The sequence below is a fragment of the Toxotes jaculatrix genome, chromosome 16 (assembly GCF_017976425.1).
Source record: "Toxotes jaculatrix isolate fToxJac2 chromosome 16, fToxJac2.pri, whole genome shotgun sequence".
NCBI lineage: Eukaryota > Metazoa > Chordata > Actinopteri > Toxotidae > Toxotes > Toxotes jaculatrix.
The window spans coordinates 22,201,020-22,216,199 of record NC_054409.1 but is presented as its reverse complement, the minus strand read 5'-3'; positions in this window follow the sequence as shown (position 1 = coordinate 22,216,199).

Below are 15,180 nucleotides of genomic sequence, written 5' to 3'. Positions count from 1 at the left end.
TTGAGGTGTCCAGAAAGAAAGAAACTTAGGACAACTGGGGGGAAAAAAAACAACATAAATCATTATTTTTATTTTGTTCTATGTGCTGGCTATGTATATTTATTGTAGAACTGCAAAGTGGAATGAGTCACTGGTTCCAGATGTGTTTACCCCCGCTGTGTAATCCTGTCCATGTTTTCTTTAAACAATATCCTCAGTGTTACTTAACAAAGAAACGCAAAACCCAACAGGGTTATGTAATAATCACATTTATTATATGTTGTTGCTGTTTATGTTGTGATCGTCAGTCGTAATCATTTCAACTTTGTGAAAAATCACTGTCCACAAGTTGTGATTGGAAGAAAGGTCCAAAATACAACGACATCCATGAGCCTCGGCTGCTGTTGCTATGGAGAATAGGCCAGTCAGAGGGGCAAATCATAAGTGAATTCAAAATGCCTCGTTGCTGAATTTTTAAAGAACATGTAGACACAGTTGTAGAATTCTTCTAAAATAGATCTGGAATCTTAAAGTAAATTGATTTAAACTGCTCATCTTCAGCGGTGCACAAGGAGAACAGATTTTTAAGCCTGATGATTGGATGTTTCTTGCCAAAATGCACTTTTGGAATTGTCTTTCATTTCTGCCCCGAAGTATTTATGTGCAGAGTCTTGTACCTTTGATCCTTTGATTTTTTTTTTTTTTTTTTTTTTTTTTTAAATAAAATAGCCAGATATTTTCTGATGCAGATGTTAAACTTTTGTCCTGGTTATTCAACTGGGAGAGCCCAAAATAGCTCTTCCCATTTCTCAACTCTATTACACCGGTTTTTGTTAACTGCTTTAAGGACATTAATTATTTCAGTTTATTTTCAGCCTTTAAACGCGTGATTTTCCCTTGTTTCTAAGGTCTTGTCGTATATACCAACCGCTGTTAAATTATCTGCACACAGTATATGAAACAGAAAATAAAGTTAGCATTCTGCTTTGTGTTTTCATCAATATCTTCATCTTTGTTTGTTCAGATGTGAGGTGTGCCAGAGGGGGCTCATTTTGTGTTTGAAGAAATGAGTTAAATCTAAACAGAATATGCATTCTTGTGTTGTGCTGTTTATTGCCTCTCAAATGTGTCGGCTCAGACCTCGAGGAGATAGTGTTCCCTGCAAGCAAGTATCTAGTTACAAGTCAGTCTCAAGGTCCTTGATGCATGTGCACAAGAAGCAGAGTCACATATTGTATGTGCATGAGTCTGTGTGTGTGTGGTTTTGTGTTGTAATGGAACCAGGACACACTAGGTACAATACAAAGAGCCAGTGCCCTCGAGCAATAGGCTCAAGCGTTCGAGAGCCAGCCCAGTGACAGGGCCAGGGGTCCATGGAACTAATCAGACCCCTGGGACATGCTCTCAGGCAACAGTTTTTGTTGTTGATACTTGGGGATTCTCTACACATAAGGACAAAGAGGGATAAAGTCAATCTGAAGGTCTTTCTTTCCCCCAGCTCATCATCCACTGTTGGCTGGGTGCTGGCTTCAGGGCAAGGCTTAATTCATATGCTGGAATGTGGGAGTATATAAAGTTGACAGTTTTCTCTTAATTGCAAATAGTCTCACCTCTCTGAACTGATCGACTCGGTACGTTATCACATGCATGATGCAACATGCTGAAAAAATTGGCCACTGTGCCCATGAAAGCACGATTTGCACTCAACAGTTGAACCCATTACTTAAAAATCCCTTGCACTGTGTGGTAATTAAGAGAAGTATCGCTCTAATAAAATTAAAATCTTACAGAAAGTTTTTGAAGACAGTATTGGCACCGTCTTGAAACCGGGCAATCATGTAACAACACTATCACTTTTCAAGACCAAAGAACAAGACCTCTGGGACACTCTCAGGCAACAGTCTCTATTGCTGATACTTGAAGATTCTCGACACACAAGGACACAGACGAATATGTAGTTAGTCTGAAGGTCTTTCTCTCCCCAGCTCCTCAGCTACATCTGAGCGCTGGCTAAAGTAGTACATAATTATAGTATATATGCTAATGCTTGACAGTACACTGGTAACAGAACATGGCTTTACCTTTTGTAACTGATTCAAGGTAAATGGGTGACTGATTTTCAAATACAACTGATTTTCAAATGCAACTGTCTCTAAGTAAAGAAATAATAACTGTTGCGTTATTATTGTTCATATTATAACAGCGATGTCATGTGTTGGTGTTAGTTTTCCATTACGGAAGTACTGATAATGACTTAAAGGACCACATGTATGGTGGTAAAGTCTCTGTTGACAAACATATCATCTTACGATATGTATCATCATATTGTCCACCTTTAAATAAGAATAGTGAACCAGGATAATCAATTTGTCCCTAATACACCTTAATTGTGTGCATCAGTTTCACTAACTAAAAATTAAAAAATAAAATAAAATAAAAAGTGCACATACGATTGGGTGCTACCATGGCCAGAGAAAAATATACCACAGCTTCTCAGAGCAATAATGCATCTCACACCAGAATCTGATCGGAGACATTTCCACTCAAGTCAGTCTGCAAAGATATAGCACTTCCTGTGTTTTATGGAAATGAAATGTCAAAATTGACTAACTGGATTCCCCCAAAGTCTCTCCAGTAATCTTGCCCTGAAGCTTCTGACATTCACGCAAAGGTGAAGACAAACTTTTTTTGGTGATTGGTGCAATATTGCCCTCAGGGTTGGAGCAACTGCCAATCAGTGGTCTTGCAACACAGCGAGGATTCTGATCCAGATTTTCCCTGTTGAGTGTGTAATGTTCTCAAGAACCAGAAAAAAGGAAAAAGAGCAAGAGGCTAAGTCCAGACAATGAATGTGCACATGCATCAGTTTTTAGTCCAAATTATAAAATGCTGCAGAACATGCCCACAGATGTGTGGTTAATAATGCAGGTCAAGGATATATTGCTCTAACAGACGGATATAAATTGCCTTCAAGAAATTCTTTCACTTCATGTGTTTGCTTGCTTGTGGCATTTAAAAAATAGTTTATATTCCTGCACTACCTGTACTAATGAAATGTTCTGAAATTCTTCAAATAATATCAAGAATTAAGCTCTTAACATGTAATGCATGAACAAAAATGTGGTACAGACAAAGATGGTGATGCTTAAGAGAAAGGAAGAGAAAATATGCTCAATTGTTTCACTTCATTTCTCCAAAGAACAGAAAGGAAAAAGAACTATGTACCTACAAAATATTATACTTTTTATGATGTACTTCGGTGTTCATTTCTGGGTGTTTGTGAGTTTGTTAATTGAAGTGCTATAAAAGTAAAGTGTGTGCGTGGAAAAAAAGACTGGGCTCACTGCCAGCTGCGCCACTGGCAGTGTACATCTTAAAACAGCATAGAGATATCTCAGAACATAGTTCAGATCATGTATCACATCCTCTGAGACCAATTATCTGTATTTCCTTCTTAACCACTCAACTCTCAATTTCCCTTCTCATTAAAAACAAACAAACCAAAAGAGAAAAAATACATTATAAATTGTGTGAAGAGTGGGTTATTATGTCAGGCATCTTAGAACTTTCCTAGTTTTGAAATATTTAAGAAGTTTTGATGATAAAATATACAAAAAAAAAGCTTTATTATAAAATATTTTTTTACTGTTCTTTCAAACATAACATTTATTTCCATATGATCAGAGAAAGACAGATCACCTTCTTGAAGTTGGAGTTTGTTTGACTCACGTTTTGTGTCCTGTTGCAATCAATAGTTAAAATGAAAAAAGCCCTTGTTTGTTTGCAAAGAGCACGGCAACCAATGTTGACGCAGTCATGGATGATGCATGTATATTTCTTTTCTTCTTCTACATACTTATGTGCTTTTGATGCCAAACAAAAAAGACACATCACAAGTGATCTTGTCATGTGCTATATCCATGTTAGGAGTACAACAAGGCCTACACATCAACAATATGCAACAAATACTCCTGAACAAAAGTTGTGAAAAAGTAAGGCAAGTACATTGCAAGGTCTTGAATCAGTGCTCGACAGCTCAGGTGTTTTGCTTGTCTGCCACTGTGAATTGTGCCTCTGGGAGATGGAATGACACCCGTTACCCTCCTTCGACGGTCGACCTTGAGCAGGAAAACCAGAGGAAGGATTGGGGTTGGCTCCAACCCAAACTTGAACAGTCATCTGTCCTCCCCAATCAGTCAGCCATTCTCTCTTAAAACAAGGGCAAAGTACAGAGTGAAAACATACAGGTGTAAAACACAGGTGTCGATGTGAAGCAAAAAGGAAAGCTGATCTTGCCAAAAACTCGAGAGGTTAAAAGGAAGCCCCTCCCCTTGTTGAATACACCATCCCCGGAGAGATAAATGTAAAGACATTTGGTCCTGAACACATGTTGAGGTATGAAATAAGGGTTGCATCGGCCATTAATGACAGTGGGTGATAAATGTGAGAAATAAGCATTTGGAAATGTACATATGGAGATGGCAAATTTCAGACTGGGTCTGGCAGTCTAGCAGCACTGCAGTGATGTGCAGGTCTGTTCTGACGTCACTCAAATCTCAATTATCCACCTGCTAACTGCCCCAACCCCATGCTTCTATTCAATTTGAAAATCCACATCTGCCTGCACCTGCATAAAACCATTATTTCTCTGTCAGTGGGCTTCTACACATGCTATTATTTTTAGCTGTCTGAATGAACCCCACATGTCACAATACTAATGTATGCCCGACATAACTGAAGCCTGCTGCTTTTATTTATTGCTTCACTAGTCGACATTTTTACATCAACAATGGAAAAAAAACAATGTGGGTAATATGAAAGGTTTTTACTTTTAGTGACAAATCCACAGATAAGCTGATCAAGCTTTTCTCATTGATGAGCAGTTCCCCTCAGTTTTACAGAGGGCTTTACTGTCTTTCAGCTCATTGTTTTGATTTCACTGGCTACAACTTCATTGTTTTTGGTTCATTCTCATTGTTTCCAAATGATGCAGGCAGCTATACATCTTTCTGTGATGCTTCCAGAATGGAAAAAAAACATCTGATAACACTGATTTTGATCCTGCATGTAGGAAGTTGTGACCCTCAGGTTACAAGTCAAACTGTAAAGAATAATCTATTATATTTAATAATATTCAGTCTGTCTGACCCCCAGTGGCCATGAAGAGGCAAGGCTCTTTGTACAAATGACACTGAATCAAAACGACTCACTTTCTTCTTCTCTGCAATGATAAAGAGCAACACAGGGGTCTTCTTTGTGTCCACATAAAAAAATGAAATTAGAGGTATTAAGAAATAAACTGAATCAAATTAAGATGTCTTTTTTCACTGACATAAACTGCTGTGATAGTTGTTGGAGCTCTTTCTCCTGAATCATCCCATCATATCCAGCTAATGTAATCAACATAAATTTCCGCACATAGCCACACTTGGTTTGATCCACATGCTTCCAGCTGAGCACCTGTATGTTTAATTCATGGAGTCTTGTGGATCACTCCAAAGTCTTTTTATTTTTTTACTACAGCTGGTTATACAAAGACAGCGATGCCACATTTTCTCAGCAGACTGGAAACATGCAAAACAAAAGGCTGTCTCCACATAAGAAAACCTCATCAAAGTCTAAAGTGATAAACCCACAAATTAGCAGCTGAATGATGCAGGTGACACATTATTTCTTACTTCACTGCCATTTTGCCTTTAATAGAAAGAAATAAAGAATAGAAATGAGAAAGAAAGAGTAGAAGAGCGACAGGAGACATTCACGGAACATTTTTAAGTGCAGAAATCCACAGCCTGAGCCCTTGAATAGAAAGGTTGTAGAATACAATGACTTCAAATGAAAACATATTCATAATTAAGTCTCACTCTCCTGCTCTGTGTCAAAGAAGTGCTCATATGTTAATAAATATTTCACATTAGAATACTAACTACGAAATAATGTATTAAAAAGTATAATGAATGATTCTCCAAAAATAAAGTTACTATTTCCTACAGCATAATTCAACTCTTGGCAAATGGATTATTTTCTCAAACGCTGCATGTGGAACCAACATACATACTTTGCATGTTTTTTTTACAGGTACTAAAACATGTACAAACCATGTCAGATTATTTCGATTTCAAAAAAGCCAGCTGCCTGCATACAGCTGTCTTGAGTTCTGCAGTACTGCAGTTGTATGATTATAGTGTTAGCTGTCTGAGGGTTCGCATTGACAATATATCACGATATCCATTAGAATTAGGTTTAACTACCCTGTCTGACAGACCCTGGCTGGCAGGTATCCATGTTTGCTTTGTTTTCAGGCACTTCGAAATCATCAGGTTCCACATCAGCACTCAGCAGCAACAAGCCTCTTTTTCTTAGGGTACAACTGGTTCAGGCCATTCCTCCCCCCCAGTGAAATAGCTAATTGCAAGCTGAATTGGCACAAATCTGGAGCTTCAACCATCAAGAAGTGCTTTATGCAATTATGGTGGTCTCATGTTGATCTGTTACGCCTTTTATTTTACATCAGGGAGAAATATACACTCCAGTTCAAAACCTTCTTTTGATGACCATGAGAACTGTGCAGTCACAATGAATGACTGAAATTGTTGTTGATATTTTTCTAATAGATATCAGTATAATGAAGTGTGGGTTCCTGTAGCATTGATCTATTAGCCCTTTACAGACACCATCATAATTTAAAATACAAGTTATCTTCCTCTGTAAAGCAAGAGGAACTTGTACTTCATGTAAAGCTTCATAATCAGTCAGTGTAACAAGAACTCTGAGTAAATTCTTTATACCACTGAAGTAAACATAAACAAAGGAATGGTGGTACTGTGGTGTCAAATCCCTTCCTTATTAAGAAATAATAAAGCATACACAATAAACTTAAGAGAGCCTAACATGACAATAAGCCGGAGTGATGGATGAACTCGGCTGCAGAGGAAGTGCACAGTATAAATGCATTCTCCACCATCTGAAGTTATTTGCTCTCGCGTTCGCTCGGTTATTCAGTCAGTCAGTAAAGGGAGCCGAGGCTTAAATCAATCCATTAGATCCATCCATCATCTCAGTATCTCAGCGGGAGACAAACACTGATGGATCTGCTCACATCGACTGGCGTTCCACCTTAAAAATGGGGCTTGCTCCTGTGTCTTCCTCATGCTTTAGCATGTACAGTGTGTGTATATGTGTGTGTGTGTGTGTGTGAGAGAGAGAGAGAGAGAGAGAGAGAGAGAGAGAGAGAGAGAGAGAGAGAGAGAGAGAGAGAGAGAGAGAGAGAGAGAGAGATAGGAAAAGGGAAAGGGAGAGAAAAAAGTTTAATAGTTTGAAGAAGTGTTTGCCTCCACCAGCTAGTTCTCTGCTTCATTAGTCCTGTCATTAAAAGGCACCATGATAAATGTTTAAAAATGTATTTGAAGAGAATTAAAGCAAGACTGACACACTGTACGTAACAGCAGTGAAAGCAGAGCCCCAGTCACTCATCATGTTTCCCTGACTCGTTGACAGTGAGCACATGAACGCTGCCAGATCCTGTTAGTTTTTTCCTGAAGTCAATAACTTTTGCCAGGTTGTTTCAAAACTATAGTGTGATCTGTGAATGAGGTTAAACAACTCAATCTGTTTCCCAGCTGAATTCACTTATGCAGAATTAGATACTTTAATATTTGCATACATGAATATTTACTGAGTTTGATGTGTTTAGTATCTCTAAATTGTATGGGCAAACCATATTATTTAGCGTATAATACATCAATGTTATTTAACTTCTAAGGGAAATGAAAATGCTGGTGCTCCCTTACATGGAGGTGCCAAAAATTTATGCTGAAGTTGAAGTTTAAGTCATCTTCAGTCTTCAGCATCCAAAAAATAAGTTGACAGACAGATGAGACAACCTATCAACAATCTCACAATTTTAGTGACAGTACTATTGAGAAGTTAAAAATACCAGATGAACAAGTATCCAAATAACTGCTTATTAGCAGCAACTTTTTTTTTTTTTGTAGCACCTTCAGTGTCTCGGCTTAAAGTTTTCCAGGAGTGTAAAATGAAATGATTAAAATCTATGCTTGACAAGATGGAGAGACATAAAATCAAATGATGACAGGTCTACTGAAACAAATAGATCTACGCTTGAGTTAGCCATGAGGGAGTATTACACTAAGCAGCCAATCAAGAATCAAGAGAATAAACGCTGTATATAAAAATAGAATTGTACTATGAGTTGTAATAATAAATGTTGCTGAGGCAAAGTGGAGAAGTTGGTTTTGGAGCTGGAAGTTTGACAGAGGGAGTGTGTTTCCTTGTCTCATAAAATTTGCATGTGAGCAGTGTAACAGACTTACATTGGTAGAGGGCAAATTCTCAGTCTGTGGCAACACAAGTGTTTTCACTGTCCACGCCACACTAATCCAGAAGATACATCATTACATTCACTGTCTGTAGACCCATCCGGGAAAACAATCACCAGCTTCCACTCGCTCTGTACACTGTGCCAACTCAAGGAGTTTACTTTAGTTCATATATGTAATTTGAGTCTGTGTAGTGTGTGATTCCACTGGCTATAAATCCAGTAGTGTGGGTTTAGTGGGAGCCCTTTCTCATGTGCCACTTGTAGGTGCATAACAGCACATGCATTCTAATCCTATACAGACAATAAGTGATGGCACAGAAATGGACATAGGCCTCCCGTGCACCTGTCCTCCACCCAACACAACAAAACACAGAGTCAGGTGAGATTAGCGATACTGAAAATAAAAAGAGCTTATTAATAAGTTTTAATCACGTTATTTTCCTCCAAAACAAATTAAATTCAATGTTACGCATGAAAAAGGGACAGTGCTGGACAACTGAATCACTGAGATGTGGCAATGAATCACGTTCTTTGCTGCACTGCAGATATGACAGTGCTTCCTGCAGCATCTTCACATGGCAGAAAATGGCCTGTGATGGTGATGAGCTCCATACAGTTACAGCACACTGGTCTAAGAAGACCTCGTCTCAGCGAGGATGTTTGGACATGCTGGAGGGAGGAGCTGGGAAAGGAACCACCTGCCACCATGTGGGCTGCTGTTAGCGCTCAGGTCCGCTGCTAATCAGGTACTATAGCAACTAACTAGGCCTCACCTTTCAAACCTCCACGTCATTCCCATATCTAAGGGTCAAACGTAAGAATCAACTATTTTAAGAATCCATATGTGCAAGAAGAGAAAATAATGAAATCTGAAACAAAGTGTGGCACATTCTCACTGCTGTCCAGCTCTTTTTTTCCTTCCTTTTCTCACATAAATTTGTTTTTCATCACTTGTCCAGGTGCAGCAGATAAAGCAGGTGACCTTTTCACTGTGTGCTGGTATGCAGAGCCGGTGGCTATTAGAAAAGTAGTTGAATCTAAGACCCGTGATAAAACAGCTGTTAGCAGTAGGAGATGTGAGCTGAGCCAGAGAACTCAAGCCCAGGCTTCGGAGGGAGGATAAGGATCAGTCAGCAATGAGACCACCGCCTTTCGCCCCTGCATATCTAACTCTCATCAGTCTTTGTTGGGCAGCAGCTGCGGCGGAAAAATTGACTTAGTGCTAACTCACAACTGATAGGTGGAAACCCATGCTGCCGCCAGACCAGGCACACGAAGGGTCAGATTTACAATGTAAAACATGATTCTCAGTTAATTTTTTTTTTCTTTAACCATGAATGTTTGAAAAAAAAAAGTCATGAAACATTAAGCCAAATGTGACAATGGCTACAACAGACAAATGAAAAAGGAAAACTTGTTTATTTAAAGCTGTAAAAAGAAAAAAAAAAATCCAGTCACATTTTCCCACTGACTTCAGAAACCAAACTGGTTGAATCAGATTAAGCCCATAAGCATTAGTCATCCAGGCATCCTATGACTAATGGCATTGTTTTGAAAAATGCAGTGTGCCTCCACAACGTTGCACACCTTTATGGCATGAAAGAAACTGCAGCCTCTTGTGTGCCGCAAGAATTAAATTTTGAGGATGCACATCGCACGCTCAACAACGCTTTTCACCTGTCATGGGAAAGGCTGTAACTGTGTACTGTATGGAACTGTTCAATGTAATAACAAGCCAAAGCTGCAGAGGATTTCTTTCATTGCCTTTGAGACCAACTCAAAAACATCAAGAAGTCTCACATGTACATAAAACAACTTATTAATAGTTGTATATACATAAACATATTATATATCTAGACATATATTTTAAAAAATGTTTCAAAGATAAATACAAAACAGTTAAGAAGCCATGTTCATAATCTTGTGGACATGGTTGTTACTGAGGTTAGTAATAAATTAATAAATAAAGTGCTTAATAAAAAAGGCTTTTGAATACACATCAAACTAGCAAAGCAACATAACATGAAAGATAATGATAGAACGCACATTTAATATTAGACATAGCATGTGCACAGCATTTCAACAACTCGCAATATCACAATGACAGCACATGTGCATCTGCAGCAGATTTTGCTAATGCAGTGTGATACAGTAGTCCTGCCTGAAATCATTACTTTTTTTAAATGTATGTCTGTTTAAGAGAGGTGTTGATTCAACTGTGTGATCATTTTGGAGGATGCAGTTTGTGCTGCTGTTCCAAATCCTGCGGATTGGTTTCAACTTTCCGGGCAGGGAGGAGATCTGTATTTCGCAGGCAGTGTCATGCAACAGTTAGTGCACGTAAATCTGCAAACCTATGGGGGCTGTTACAGGTTTTAAAGACTTTAATTCTAACCCAAAAACACTCCTTGGTGCACTGTCTGCACCTTCTCTAATCACCCCCGTTTCTCCCTGCCATCACCTTCAGTAATCAGACAAACTTGGCAGGTTTCATTGGGGAGAGAGGAACACAGAGCACAAAGGACCAAAGGGTGCTCCAGTGAAACATCTGTTGAGATGGTTTGGAGCTGTACTTTGTGTCAGATCATGTCACTGGCAATTACTGTAAATTGCATCAGTGTACTACGGTGCAATGCTTGATATAAACTACCTCACTGCTACAGTACTTGCAATGCCTAGGACTTTTAATGGGAGTAAGGCAGTAAACACAGACGTGGCGTGATTGGGTGCTGGTGGGTGGGTGATGCCACAGAACTGAAGGCAGCAAAGGTGTTTCAGCATTAATAGACTATTACCTAACTTCACTTTCATGCTGCAGTGCTCCGGCTTCTACAGAGCAGTGAGTTTTCTAAATATATACTTCAGTATAATAATTATCTCTGTTCTCAAATTTCTGATAGGCTTCAAACTTGATCATTAAAAAACAGGCTGATTTAACTCAAACTTTTCTATCATCTCTGCATGATTTTACAGTTGTGGATGTCAACAATATCACACTTAGTTCAGTTCATAACATCAGGATTCTTAATTGACTGTAATTGGCCATTTGCTAAATCTCTTCCCAGTCAGCTTAGCAACCATAACGAAGCACAGCAGGTGTGTCAAGCTTTGGGATTTCTCCATATAGAGATCATTTTCACATTTGACATTTTAGCTTGTCACAACAGGAAAAGCACAGGTGATACTGATGACATTTAAAACAACTGCATGTCATTTAGGTGAGGTGGTTCATGTGCACTGGTATTTGCGCATGCTGGGCCTCTGTCATGGCTTTCTGGGACACTTGATGGAGCTAAGTCGCTGTTAGGAAAATTTGTTTTACCTGAGCTTTCCCTGTTATCACAAGTCAAATCGTCTGCTGTGAAAAAGGACTGTTGAAGCAATGTGCCGGTGGTGGCTTTTTTTCTAGCTTTACCAAAACCAAAAAAAAAAAAAAAACATAAGAGAAAACGTGCAAGGAATTGATTAAATGGTTGTTTATCTGCTCTAACATAAATTGCAGCTGTTGCCTAGCCAACTAGCTTACTGCCTACAGTACTAACCGAGCGCCAATTGCAAAGGAGCACAACTCCATTAGTTTGTGGGGTTGTAAATTTTGTTAAAAGGATTTCATAGATAGAAAACTGCCACTGAAAGTTGTCATTTCAACCTGCAAAATCAGCTGTTGCTTACTCAAATTTTACTAAAGAAATTGAGCTGTAAATCTGCCACCGTCACTGTAAACTGTATATGTACAGGCAACATTTGGTGCCATTTGCTCTCATCTTCTCATTATGCCACAACTCCCTCAGCTATGCTTTTATCAGCCCTTCAGCAGCACAGGTTTCCCTGCTGCTATGACCTCCCAGTTTGCCTCTCCTTGTTCCACAGCACTGCATTAACCAATCCAGTTTGCCACCGCGCCTGAATTGGTTTAATTAAATCCAGGGGCCTTAACACCGTCATGAATTTCAAAGAGTGCAGGGATGCGTGTATGTACATGCCAAAAACCTTCACCAGCTTGGTCCTGCCAACTAAACGTTTGATCGTCATTAGTTGATATTCATGCAACACACAGCACAGGTCCTAAAATTGAATCTCATATTCTTTAATATTCCTGCGTTCATCAGCATGCATATTAATCACAGAATTTAAATCATGGGAACTGATTTCTCTCTAATGGACTGTACGACGCATCTTTATCAGTTTTCTTAATTCCTATTCTCCTCTCAGGTGCTTAAGCTGACATGAGACTACGTAATTAATTCACTTAGTGTATAGAAGTAAAGGCCATCAGTCAACGTGAGAGACACACTGAGATTAATTCAAGCTTTTTATATTGATGACTGCCAGCTGAATATTAGAAACATTAATGAAATTGTTCATAAGCACTGAGATAGCTACAATATAATAAATGACCCCCGCACAACGGGAGCGCATACATTATTTCTGTAATTCTAGTCTTCAAAATACCAGGGAGGAATATGTATGAATACTGTATTGAAACCTAAGCCTCGCTTCATGGTAGTAGCTGTGAGTTTCCTGTGTGGTTCTCCTGGATGCTCTGGAAATTTCAGCCCTCCCTATTCTGAACTGTTGTGGGGGAAGAAGGAGGGAAAGAAAGAAAGTGAAAAGGAGTGAATTACTGCTAAGCTGATGCTTAGTGATGCCTAACACTAATTACATTTTTGCTGCTGTTTTAATGGAGTTTACATAAAGTCTTGTGGCAACCGTGTGGGGAGAAGAGGCACCTTGTTTTCATTAGATTGATCACTGATGCAGAAAGCACCTATAGTATTTTATAGTACGTCAGTGCAGAGCTGCTGGTGAAATTCTTGGATTTCTATCAGATCAGGGCAAGAGAGACTGAGCACAGTAAGATATACTGGTTATCCACGGTGAGGATCATTAATGCTCTTACGAAACTCTTTTGCTCCGCAGCATGCTGGTGTGCATCTTGGGGGGTTCAAGTGAAAAGGAGAGGTGAGAAACGGCTGATTTATATGATATGTTTGGAAAACCATGAATGGCGATGTGAAGCTTCTCCCCTGAGAATCTTTGAGAGTCTTTGATGTGTCCTGTAATTAACCTACCTCCTGTCTTTGATCAGTAATTTTCATTAAGACCTCACATGTTCTTACTCACTCAGTCTTAACATGACAGCTATTGACAGCCCGTGTTGTAGAAAGCAGGGCTAAGGCCACACTCTCTGTTATTAGCCTGGTTTTGCTTCGCCCCCAAAAGACAAAGCCTATCAACTGCTGTGATCTCCTGACTTTTCCTCTAATGCCACAGTGAGAACATGATATTCTCAATGTGATGAAACTATTCATGAAGTGAAACTGCCAAAATACAATGACTTACTTGACTATTTAGTCTTATTTAACTCTTTTTGTTTAATGTGTGGCATGAATGGGTGTGTGGGTCTGTCATCAAGTGTAACAACATACAGCTGATCTATCATCACACCTCCATAGGAATACGATGTGTCCTAATTCCATTCCTTTTTGCACTCTGTCTGTTATTATAAACAGGAGACTTACTGAAAGTCTTTCTGTATCAGCTGGCATCGAGGATGGTAAGAAATCCGAAATCTAAAACAGAAATGAAGGTTATTACTGACTGTACAGACTATTGTGGACTTTCTTGTATTTTTAATAAGCTGATGCATTTTAGAGGAAAGTAAACAGATATTCATCTGTTAAAATATTTAACTATGGGCATCTTTGAATTGCCTTGACATTACTTACAGATTTCTTTGCAGCGTGCACCTTAGGCACTTAATATTACTAGTTGTCAGTGCTTACTATAAATGGTAGAAATTTTGTGTCACCAAAAAGTGCACTAGTCAACACATTTTGGACCTGTTCTGTATGACATGTCATTATTACAGATGAGCTGATTCCTGCTGTTGCTGGACAGCTTCACCTGTGGGAGCAGGGATTAAGTTTTTGTGTTTTGGGGTTTTTCAGCTGACAGTTCGAGAGCTGCGATGGGTTCTTCTGTGTTTGACTACTGTTCTGAATCAATTTCTTTTTGCTCATTGTAATAAATTACTGGAGGTGGTTACTGTACTGTTATTTTGTCGACTGGGATGCTGTACATTTTGTCTGCTTCCTCTAAAGTCTTACTTTGAAAGGGATTAGACATGCCAGCCTTTTGTTTGCTGTAGGCCTGCTCATCACATGAAGTCAGTTTACTTAAAAGCCAGTCGTGGTGTCAGCCATGTACATTTCCTTATTGATTTTACTATTGTCTATTCGAACAGGGTAATTAATAAAAGTTTTGAAATCTGACAACAAGGCAGTTCACTAAGTTCAAGAAACGTTCTCCAGTATAATTCTACATTTACATAGTACGATTATGATATGAAAGACATTTTAGTGCTAACACTTCTACTCATAATCATATATATATTATTGCCACAAAAATGAATTCTATAGCTACAGTCAATAACTAATAGCATATCAGTAATACAAAGCGACACGGACAGTAATCTGCTGCTGAAATTCATAAGTATTTCTGCAGGAGGAAAAAAGGAAAGCAAACAAAATAGTTCCAGCTCTCTCCTCTCACAAGTCAAAATAAACTATAATCTGTGGCCATTCTGATTAGACTTTGACTTATTATTATCACATAGAGCAGCACAGCAGTATGTTACTTTTCAGAGTCAAAGCTTAGTGTGCGTCTCTGGGGATTTTTCTATTTACCGATCCTATCAGTAACAAACCCTTGCAGAGCCAAGCCCCAGTGACCATGTTTATTAATAGACAGTCGTCTCAACTTCCAGCCAATGAAGTCCTATTCCACCAAATTTTTGATGGGATTTGCCAAGTGACTGCAGAAAGAGAATGTGGGATGACCAGACTGCATATTGTTTT